The sequence below is a fragment of the Rhipicephalus microplus genome, chromosome X (assembly GCF_043290135.1).
Source record: "Rhipicephalus microplus isolate Deutch F79 chromosome X, USDA_Rmic, whole genome shotgun sequence".
Taxonomy (NCBI): domain Eukaryota; kingdom Metazoa; phylum Arthropoda; class Arachnida; order Ixodida; family Ixodidae; genus Rhipicephalus; species Rhipicephalus microplus.
This window is the reverse complement of record NC_134710.1, coordinates 403,245,708-403,257,903: the sequence shown is the minus strand read 5'-3', so window position 1 is coordinate 403,257,903 and position 12,196 is coordinate 403,245,708. Positions and strand designations below refer to the sequence as shown.

Below are 12,196 nucleotides of genomic sequence, written 5' to 3'. Positions count from 1 at the left end.
CGGAAATTTCGACCACCTGGGGTTCTTTAACGTGCACCCAAATCTGAGCACACGGGCCTACAACATTTCCGCCTCCATAGGAAATGCAGCCGCCGCAGCCGGGAAACGAACCCGCGACCTGCGGGTCAGCAGCCGAGTACCTTAGCCACTACACCACCGTGGAGGGGCCGCAAAATTTCAGAGAGCTCTGGAGGCGCCACGGTTTGAAAGAGGGATTTCTCACATGCGAAGCAAGCGCTCTACCTCTGAGCTGCACTCCTGTTATGTAAGGAGCACTTATTTATGCGTTTGATGGTGCACAACAGATAATTTTAACAAAAAAATTAATTATAACTCGAAATAAACAAAATCATCTCGTTATTGCAACGCGATAAATTTTTTGTCAACAAAGATAGAAACACATTTGTATCATAAAGGAAAGGGCACCGATGTTTTAGTAGATTATCTCGTCCCATTTCATGGTGCTGTAGTAGTACAACACAAAAAAGATGGCGCAAAAGTTCAAATTGATTGATTTGTGGGGTTTCACGTCCCAAAACCACCATATGATTATGAGAGACGCCGTAGTGGAGGGCTCCGGAAATTTCGACCACCTGGGGTTCTTTACCGTGCACGAAATACTGAGCACACGGGCCTACAACATTTCCGCCTCCTTCGGAAATGCAGACGCCGCAGCCGGGAAACGAACCCGCGACGTGCGGGTCAGCAGCCGAGTACCTTAGCCACTAGACCACCGCGGAGGGGCCGCAAAAGTTCAGAGAGCTCTGGATGCGCCACGGATCGAACCAGGGACTTCTCACATGCGAAGCAAGCGCTCTACCTCTGAGCTGCACCCCTGTTATGTAGGGAGCACTTATTTATGCGTTTGATGGTGCTCAACAGATTATTTTACCAAAAAAATAAATTATTACTCGAAATGAACAAAATAATCTCGTCATTGCAACGTGATATAATTTTTTTGTCAACAAAGAAAGAAAATATTTCTATCATAAAAGAAAGGGCACCGATGTTTTAGTGGATTATCTCGTCGCATTTCATGGTGCCGTAGTAGTACAACACAAAAAAGATAGCGCAAAAGTTCAAATTGATTGATTTGTGGGGTTTCACGTCCCAAAACCACCATATGATTATGAGAGACGCCGTAGTGGAGGGCTCCGGATATTTCGACCACCTGGGGTTCTTTAACGTGCACGAAATACTGAGCACACGGGCCTACAACATTTCCGCCTCCTTCGGAAATGCAGCCGCCACAGCCGGGAAACAAACCCGCGACGTGCGGGTCAGCAGCCGAGTACCTTAGCCACTAGACCACCGCGGAGGGGCCGCAAAAGTTCAGAGAGCTCTGGAGGCGCCACGGTTCGAACCAGGGACTTCTCACATGCGAAGCAAGCGCTCTACCTCTGAGCTACACCCACGTTATGTCAGGAGCACTTATGTATGCTATTGATGGTGCTCAAGAAATTACTTCAACAAAAAATTAATTATTACTCGAAATAAACAAAATCATCTCGTCATTGCAACGCAATAAATTTTTGTCAACAAAGATACAAACACATTTCTATCATAAAGGAAAGGGCGCCGATAGTTTTTGTGGATTATCTCGTCGCATTTCATGGTGCCGTAGTAGTACAACACAAAAAAGATAGCGCAAATGTTCAAATTGATTGATTTGTGGGGTTTCACGTCCCAAAACCACCATATATTTATGAGAGACGCCGTAGTGGGGGGCTCCGGAAATTTCGACCACCTGGGGTTCTTCAACGTGCACCCAAATCTAAGCACACGGGCCTACAACCTTTCCGCCTCCATCGGAAATGCAGCCGCCGCAGCCGGGCAACGAAGCCGCGACCTGCGGGTCAGCAGCCGAGTACCTTAGCCACTAGACCACCGTGGAGGGGCCGCAAAATTTCAGAGAGCTCTGGAGGCGCCACGGTGTGAACCAGGGACTTCTCACATGCGAAGCAAGCGCTCTACCTCTGAGCTGCCCCCCTGGTATGTGAGGAGCTCTTATTTATGCGTTTGATGGTGCTCAACAGATTATTTTAACAACAAAATAAATTATTACTCGAAATAAAAAAAATCATCTCGTCATTGCAACGTGATACAATTTTTTGTCAACAAAGAAAGAAATATATTTCTTTCATAAAGGAAAGGGCAACGTCGTTTTAGTAGATTATCTCGTCGCATTTCATGGTGCCGTAGTAGTACAACACAAAAAAGATGGCGCATAAGTTCAAATTGATTGATTTGTGGGGTCTCACGTCCCAAAACCACCATATGATTATGAGAGACGCCATAGTGGAGGGCTCCGGAAATTTAGACCACCTGGGGTTCTTTAACGTGCACCAAATACTGAGCACACGGCCCTACAACATTTCCGCCTCCTTCGGAAATGCAGTCGCCGCAGCCGGGAAACGAACCCGCGACGTGCGGGTCAGCAGCCGAGTACCTTAGCCACTAGACCACCGCGGAGGGGCCGCAAAAGTTCAGAGAGCTCTGGAGGCGCCACGGTTCGAACCAGGCACTTCTCAATTGCGAAGCAAACGCTCTACCGCTGAGCTGCACCCCTGCTAAGTCAGGAGCACTTATTTATGCGTTTAAAGATGCTCAACAGATTATTTTAACAACAAAAATAATTATTACTCGAAATAAACAAAATCATCTCGTAATTGCAACATGATACAATTTTTTTGTCAACAAAGAAAGAAACATATTTCTATCATAAAAGAAAAGGGCAGCAATGTTTTAGTAGAATCAGTCGTCGCATTTCATGGTGCCGCAGTATTACAACACATAAAAAAGATAGCGCTAAAGTCGAGAGCACTTTGGAGATGCCCGGGTTTGAACCCGGGACTTCTCATATGCGAAGCAAGCGCTTTACCTCTGAGCGACACCCCCGTTATGTCAGGAGCGCTAATGTATGCTATTGATGGTGCTCAAGGAATTATTTTAACAAAAAAAATTATAACTCGAAATAAACAAAATCATCTCGTCTTTGCAACGCGATAAATTTTTTGTCAACAAAGAAAGAAACATATTTCTATCATAAAGGAAAGGGCACCAATGTTTTAGTAGATTATCTCGTCGCATTTCATGGTGCTGTAGTAGTACAACACAAAAAAGATGGCGCAAAAGTTCAAATTGATTGATTTGTGGGGTTTCACGTCCTAAAACCACCATATGATTATGAGAGACGCCGTAGTGGAGGGCTCCGGAAATTTCGATTACCTGGGGTTCTTTAACGTGCACGAAATACTGAGCACACGGGCCTACAACATTTCCGCCTCCTTCGGAAAAGCAGCCGCCGCAGCCGGGAAACGAACCCGCGACGTGCGTGTCAGCAGCCGAGTACCTTAGCCACTAGACCACCGCGGAGGGGCCGCAAAAGTTCAGAGAGCTCTGGAGGCGCCACGGTTCGAACCAGAGACTTCTCACATGCGAAGCAAGCGCTCTACCTTTGAGGTGCACCCCTGTTATGTAGGGAGCACCTTTTTATGCGTTTGATGGTGCTCAACAGATTATTTTAACAACAAAATAAATTATTACTCGAAATAAACAAAATCTTCTCGTCGTTGCAACGTGATACAATTTTTTGTCAACAAAGAAAGAAACATATTTCTTTCATAAAAGAAAAGGGCAGCAATGTTTTAGTAGAATCACTCGTCGCATTTCATGGTGCCGTAGTATTACAACACATAACAAAGATAGCGCTCAAGTCGAGAGCACTTTGGAGGTGTCGGGGTTCGAACCCGGAACTTCTCACATGCGAAGCAAGCGCTCTACCTCTGAGCTACACCCACGTTATCTCAGGAGCACCTAAGTATGATATTGATGGTGCTCAAGAAATTACTTTAACAAAAAATTAATTAATACTCGAAATAAACAAAATCATCTCGTCATTGCAACGCGATAAATTTTTGTCAACAAAAATAGAAACACATTTCTATCGTAAAGGAAAGGGCACCGATTGTTTTAGTAGATTATCTCATAGCATTTCATGGTGCCGTAGTAGTAAAACACAAAAAAGATAGCACAAATGTTCAAATTGATTGATTTGTGGGGTTTCACGTCCCAAAACCACCATATGATTATGAGAGACGCCGTAGTGGAGGGCTCCGGAAATTTCGACCACCTGGGGTTCTTCAACGTGCACCCAAATCTGAGCACACGGGCCTTCAACATTTTCGCCTACATCGGAAATGCAGCCGCCGCAGCCGGGCAACGAAGCCGCGACCTGCGGGTCAGCAGCCGAGTACCTTAGCCACTAGACCACCGTGGAGGGGCCGCAAAATTTCAGAGAGCTCAGGAGGCGCCACGGTTCGAACCAGGGACTTCTCACATGCGAAGCAAGCGCTCTACCTCTGAGCGGCACCCCTGTTATGTCAGGAGAACTTATTTATGCGTTTGATGGTGCTCAACACATTCTTTTAACAACAAAATAAATTATTACTCGAAATAAACAAAATCATCTCGTCATTGCAACGTGATAAAATTTTTTTGTCAACAAAGAAAGAAACATATTTCGATCATAAAAGAAAAGGGCAGCAATGTTTTAGTAGAATCACTCGTCGCATTTCATGGTGCCGTAGTATTACAACACATAAAAGAGATAGCGCTAAAGTCGAGAGCACTTTGGAGGTGCCGGGGTTCGAACCCGGGACTTCTCACATGCGAAGCAAGTGCTCTACCTCTGAGTTACACCCCCGTTATTTCAGGAGCACTTATGTATGCTATTGATGGTGCTCAAGAAATTATTTTAACAAAAAAATAAATTATTACTCGAAATAAACAAAATCATCTCGTCATTGCAACACGACAAATTTTTTGTCAACAAAGATAGAAACACATTTCTATCATATAGGAAAGGGCACCGATGTTTTAGTAGATTATCTCGTCGCATTTGATGGTGCCGTAGTAGTACAACACAAAAAAGATAGCGCAAAAGTTTAAATTGATTGATTTGTGGGGTTTCACGTCCCAAAACCACCATATGATTATGAGAGACGCCGAAGTGGAGGGCTCTGGAAATTTCGACCACCTGGGGTTCTTCAACGTGCACCGAAATCTGAGCACACGGGCCTACAACATTTCCGCCTCCATCGGAAATGCAGCCGCCGAAGCCGGGCAACGAACCCGCAACCTGCGGGTCAGCAGCCGAGTACCTTAGCCACTAGACCACCGTGGAGGGGCCGCAAAATTTCAGAGAGCTCTGGAGGTGCCACGGTTCGAACCAAAACTTCTCACATGCGAAGCAAGAACTCTACCTCTATGCTGCACCCCTGTTATGTCAGGAGCACTTATTTATGCGTTTAGTGGTGCTCAACAGATTATTTTAACAACAAAATAAATTAGTATTCGAAATAAACAAAATCATCTCGTCATTGCAACGTGATACAATTTTTTTGTCGACAAAAAAAAGAAACCTATTTCTATCATAAAGGAAAGGGAACCGATGTTTTAGTAGATTATCTCGTCGCATTTCATGGTGCTGTAGTAGTACAACACAAAAAAGATGGCGCAAAAGTTTAAATTGATTGATTTGTGGGGTTTCACGTCCTAAAACCACCATATGATTGTGAGAGACACCGTAGTGGAGGGCTCCGGAAATTTCGACCACCTTGGGTTCTTTAACGTGCACGAAATACTGAGCACACGGGCCTACAACATTTCCGCCTCCTTCGGAAATGCAGCCGCCGCAGCCGGGAAACGAACCCGCGACGTGCGTGTCAGCAGCCGAGTACCTTAGCCACTAGACCACCGCGGAGGGGCCGCAAAAGTTCAGAGAGCTCTGGAGGCGCCACGTTTCGAACCAGGGACTTCTCACATGCGAAGCAAGCGCTCTACCTTTGAGTTGCACCCCTGTTATGTAGGGAGCACCTTTTAATGCGTTTGATGGTGCTCAACAGAATATTTTAACAACAAAATAAATTATTACTCGAAATAAACAAAATCATCTCGTCATTGCAACGTGATAAAACTTTTTTTCAACAAAGAAAGAAACATATTTCTATCATAAAAGAAAAGGGCAGCAAGGTTTTAGTAGAATCACTCGTCGCATTGCATAGTGCCGTAGTAGTACAACACATAAAAAAGATAGCGCTAAAGGCGAGAGCACTTTGGAGGTGCCGGGGTTCGAACCCGGGACTTCTCACATGCAAAGCAAGCGCTCTACCTCAGAGCTACACCCCCATTATGTCAGGAACATTTATGTATGCTATTGATGGTGCTCAAGAAATTATTTTTACAAAAAAATTAACTATTACTCGAAATAAACAAAATCATCTCGTCATTGCAACGCGATAAAATTTTTGTCAACAAAGAAAGAAACACATTTCTATCATAAAGGAAAAGGCACCGATCTTTTAGTAGATTATCTCGTCGCATTTCATGTGCCGTAGTAGCAAAAAAGATAGCGCAAAAGTTCAAATTGATTGATTTGTAGGCTTTCACGTCCTAAAACCACCATATGACAATGAGAGACGCTGTAGTGGAGGGCTCCGGAATTTTCGACCAGCTGGGGTTCTTTAACGTGCACCCAAATCTGAGCACATGGGCCTACAACATTTCCGCCTCATTCGGAAATGCAGCCGCTGCCGCCGGGAAAGGAACCCGCGACGTGCGGGTCAGCAGCCGAGTACCTTAGCCACTAGACCACCGCGGAGGGGCCGCAAAAGTTCAGAGAGCTCTGGAGGCGCCACGGTTCGAACCAGGGACTTCTCACATGCGAAGCAAGCGCTCTACCTCTGAGCTGCACCCCTGTTATACAGGGAGCACTTATTTATGTGTTTGATGGTGCTCAACAGATTATTTTAACAACAAAATAAATTATTACTCGAAATGAACAAAATAATCTCATCATTGCAACGTGATACAATTTTTTTGTCAACAAAGAAAGAAACATATTTCTATTATAAAAGAAAGGGCACCGATGTTTTAGTGGATTATCTCGTCGCATTTCATGGTGCTGTAGTAGTACAATACAAAAAAGATAGCGCAAAAGTTCAAATTGATTGATTTGTGGGGTTTCACGTCCCAAAACCACCATATGATTATGATAGACGCCGTAGTGGAGGGCTCCGGAAATTTCGACCACCTGGGGTTCTTTAACGTGCACCCAAATCTGAGCACACAGGCCTACAACATTTCCGCCTCCATCGGAAATGCAGCCGCCGCAGTCGCGAAACGAACCCGCGACCTGCGGGTCGGAAGTCGAGTACTTTCGCCACTAGACCACCGCGGAGGGGCCGAAAAGTTCAGAGAGCTCTGGGGGCACCACGGTTCGAACCAGGGACTTCTCACATGCGAAGCAAGCGCTTTACCTCTGAGCGACACCCCCGTTATGTCAGGAGCGCTAATGTATGCTATTGATGGTGCTCAAAGAATATTTTAACAAAAAAAATTATAACTCGAAATAAACAAAATCATCTCGTCTTTGCAACGCGATAAATTTTTTGTCAACAAAGAAAGAAACATATTTCTATCATAAAGGAAAGGGCACCGATGTTTTAGTAGATTATCTCGTCGCATTTCATGGTGCTGTAGTAGTACAACACAAAAAAGATGGCGCAAAAGTTCAAATTGATTGATTTGTGGGGTTTCACGTCCTAAAACCACCATATGATTATGAGAGACACCGTAGTGGAGGGCTCCGGAAATTTCGACCACCTGGGGTTCTTTAACGTGCACCCAAATCTGAGCACACGGGCCTACAACATTTCCGCCTCCACAGGAAATGCAGCCGCCGCAGCCGGGAAACGAACCCGCGACCTGCGGGTCAGCAGTCGAGTACCTTCACCACTAGACCACCGCGGAGGGGCCGAAAAGTTCAGAGAGCTCTGGAGGCGCCACGGTTCGAACCAGGGACTTCTCACATGCGAAGCATCGCTCTACCTCTGAGCTGCACACCTGTTATGTCAGGAGCACTTATTTATGCATTTGATGGTGCTCAACAGATTATTTTAACAACAAAATAAATTATTACTCGAAATAAACAAAATCATCTCGTCGTTGCAACGTGATACAATTTTTTGTCAACAAAGAAAGAAACATGTTTCCATCATAAAAGAAAAGGGCAGCAATGTTTTAGTAGAATCACTCGTCGCATTTCATGGTGCCGTAGTATTACAACACAAAAAAGATAGCGCAAATGTTCAAATTGATTGATTTGTGGGGTTTCACGTCCCAAAACCACCATATATTTATGAGAGACGCCGTAGTGGTGGGCTCCGGAAATTTCGACCACCTGGGGTTCTTCAACGTTCACCCAAATCTGAGCACACGGGCGTACAACCTTTCCGCCTCCATCGGAAATGCAGCCGCCGCAGCCGGGCAACAAAGCCGCGACCTGCGGGTCAGCAGCCGAGTACCTTAGCCACTAGACCACCGTGGAGGGGCCGCAAAATTTCAGAGAGCTCTGGAGGCGCCACGGTTTGAACCAGGGACTTCTCACATGCGAAGCAAGCGCTCTACCTCTGAGCTGCCCCCCTGTTATGTGAGGAGCACTTATTTATGCGTTTGATGGTGCTCAACAGATTATTTTAACAACAAAATAAATTATTACTCGAAATAAACAAAATCATCTCGTCATTGCAACGTGATACAATTTTTTTGTCAACAAAGAAAGAAACATATTTCTATCATAAAGGAAAGGGCAACGATGTTTTAGTAGATTATCTCGTCGCATTTCATGGTGCCGTAGTAGTACAACACAAAAAAGATGGCGCATAAGTTCAAATTGATTGATTTGTGGGGTCTCACGTCCCCAACCACCATATGATTATGAGAGACACCATAGTGGAGGGCTCCGGAAATTTAGACCACCTGGGGTTCTTTAACGTGCACCAAATACTGTGCACACGGGCCTACAACATTTCCGCCTCCTTCGGAAATGCAGCCGCCGCAGCCGGGAAACGAACCCGCGACGTGCGGGTCAGCAGCCGAGTACCTTAGCCACTAGACCACCGCGGAGGGGCCGCAAAAGTTCAGAGAGCTCTGGAGGCGCCACGGTTCGAACCAGGGACTTCTCACATGCTAAGCAAGCGCTATATCTCTGAGCTGCACCCCTGTTATGTCAGGAGCACTTATTTATGCGTTTGATGGTGCTCAACAGATTATTTTAACAACAAAAATAATTATTACTCGAAATAAACAAAATAATCTCGTCATTGCATTATGATACAATATTTTTGTCAACAAAGAAAGAAACATATTTCTATCATAAAAGAAAGGGCACCGATGTTTTAGTAGATTATCTCGTCGCATTTCATGGTGCCGTAGTATTACAACACATAAAAGAGATAGCGCTAAAGTCGAGAGCACTTTGGAGATGCCGGGGTTTGAACCCGGGACTTCTCATATGCGAAGCAAGCGCTTTACCTCTGAGCGACACAACCCGTTATGTCAGGAGCGCTAATGTATGCTATTGATGGTGCTCAAGGACTTATTTTAACAAAAAAAATTATAACTCGAAATCAACAAAATCATCTCGTCTTTGCAAAGCGATAAATTTTTTGTCAACAAAGAAAGAAACATATTTCTATCATAAAGGAAAGGGCACCGATGTTTTAGTAGATTATCTCGTCGCATTTCATGGTGCTGTAGTAGTACAACACAAAAAAGATGGCGCAAAAGTTCAAATTGATTGATTTGTGGGGTTTCACGTCCTAAAACCACCATATGATTATGAGAGACACCGTAGTGGAGGGCTCCGGAAATTTCGACCACCTGGGGTTCTTTAACGTGCACGAAATACTGAGCACACGGGCCTACAACATTTCCGCCTCCTTCGGAAATGCAGCCGCCGCAGCCGGGAAACGAACCCGCGACGTGCGTGTAAGCAGCCGAGTACCTTAGCCACTAGACCACCGCGGAGGGGCCGCAAAAGTTCAGAGAGCTCTGGAGGCGCCACGTTTCGAACCAGGGACTTCTCACATGCGAAGCAAGCGCTCTACCTTTGAGTTGCACCCCTGTTATGTAGGGAGCACCGTTTTATGCGTTTGACGGTGCTCAACAGATTATTTTAACAACAAAATAAATTATTACTCGAAATGAACAAATACTCTCGTCATTGCAACGTGACACAATTTTTTTGTCAACAAAGAAAGAAACATATTTCTATTATAAAAGAAAGGGCACTGATGTTTTAGTGGATTATCTCGTCGCATTTCATGGTGCCGTAGTAGTACAATACAAAAAAGATAGCGCAAAAGTTCAAATTGATTGATTTGTGGGGTTTCACGTCCCAAAACCACCATATGATTATGATAGACGCCGTAGTGGAGGGCTCCGGAAATTTCGACCACCTGGGGTTCTTTAACGTGCACCCAAATCTGAGCACACAGGCCTACAACATTTCCGCCTCCATCGGAAATGCAGCCGCCGCAGTCGCGAAACGAACCCGCGACCTGCGGGTCGGAAGTCGAGTACTTTCGCCACTAGACCACCGCGGAGGGGCCGAAAAGTTCAGAGAGCTCTGGGGGCACCACGGTTCGAACCAGGGACTTCTCACATGCGAAGCAAGCGCTTTACCTCTGAGCGACACCCCCGTTATGTCAGGAGCGCTAATGTATGCTATTGATGGTGCTCAAGGAATATTTTAACAAAAAAAATTATAACTCGAAATAAACAAAATCATCTCGTCTTTGCAACGCGATAAATTTTTTGTCAACAAAGAAAGAAACATATTTCTATCATAAAGGAAAGGGAACCGATGTTTTAGTAGATTATCTCGTCGCATTTCATGGTGCTGTAGTAGTACAACACAAAAAAGATGGCGCAAAAGTTTAAATTGATTGATTTGTGGTGTTTCACGTCCTAAAACCACCATATGATTGTGAGAGACACCGTAGTGGAGGGCTCCGGAAATTTCGACCACCTGGGGTTCTTTAACGTGCACGAAATACTGAGCACACGGGCCTACAACATTTCCGCCTCCTTCGGAAATGCAGCCGCCGCAGCCGGGAAACGAACCCGCGACGTGCGTGTCAGCAGCCGAGTACCTTAGCCACTAGACCACCGCGGAGGGGCCGAAAAAGTTCAGAGAGCTCTGGAGGCGCCACGTTTCGAACCAGGGACTTCTCACATGCGAAGCAAGCGCTCTACCTTTGAGTTGCACCCCTGTTATGTAGGGAGCACCTTTTTATGCGTTTGATGGTGCTCAACAGATTATTTTAACAACAAAATAAATTATTAATCGAAATAAACAAAATCATCTCGTCATTGCAACGTGATACAATTTTTTTGTCAACAAAGAAAGAAACATATTTCTATCATAAAGGAAAGGGCAACGATGTTTTAGTAGATTATCTCGTCGCATTTCATGGTGCCGTAGTAGTACAACACAAAAAAGAGGGCGCATAAGTTCAAATTGATTGATTTGTGGGGTCTCACGTCCCCAACCACCATATGATTATGAGAGACACCATAGTGGAGGGCTCCGGAAATTTAGACCACCTGGGGTTCTTTAACGTGCACCAAATACTGTGCACACGGGCCTACAACATTTCCGCCTCCTTCGGAAATGCAGCCGCCGCAGCCGGGAAACGAACCCGCGACGTGCGGGTCAGCAGCCGAGTACCTTAGCCACTAGACCACCGCGGAGGGGCCGCAAAAGTTCAGAGAGCTCTGGAGGCGCCACGGTTCGAACCAGGGACTTCTCACATGCTAAGCAAGCGCTATATCTCTGAGCTGCACCCCTGTTATGTCAGGAGCACTTATTTATGCGTTTGATGGTGCTCAACAGATTATTTTAACAACAAAAATAATTATTACTCGAAATAAACAAAATAATCTCGTCATTGCATTATGATACAATATTTTTGTCAACAAAGAAAGAAACATATTTTTATCATAAAAGAAAGGGCACCGATGTTTTAGTAGATTATCTCGTCGCATTTCATGGTGCCGTAGTATTACAACACATAAAAGAGATAGCGCTAAAGTCGAGAGCACTTTGGAGATGCCGGGGTTTGAACCCGGGACTTCTCATATGCGAAGCAAGCGCTTTACCTCTGAGCGACACAACCCGTTATGTCAGGAGCGCTAATGTATGCTATTGATGGTGCTCAAGGACTTATTTTAACAAAAAAAATTATAACTCGAAATCAACAAAATCATCTCGTCTTTGCAAAGCGATAAATTTTTTGTCAACAAAGAAAGAAACATATTTCTATCATAAAGGAAAGGGCACCGATGTTTT

The 12,196-nt window shown here is 45.0% G+C and overlaps 2 non-coding genes across 2 annotated transcripts; both read right to left on the bottom strand.

Annotated features, from left to right (window-relative positions):
* Window positions 1-4,633: 4,633 nt before the first annotated feature.
* On the bottom strand, window positions 4,634-4,705 carry TRNAA-CGC (transfer RNA alanine (anticodon CGC)). Its single transcript has one exon. It is a non-coding gene; the product is annotated as a tRNA-Ala (tRNA).
* Window positions 4,706-6,117: 1,412 nt separating this feature from the next.
* Window positions 6,118-6,189, bottom strand: TRNAA-UGC (transfer RNA alanine (anticodon UGC)). Its single transcript has one exon. It is a non-coding gene; the product is annotated as a tRNA-Ala (tRNA).
* Window positions 6,190-12,196: the final 6,007 nt, after the last annotated feature.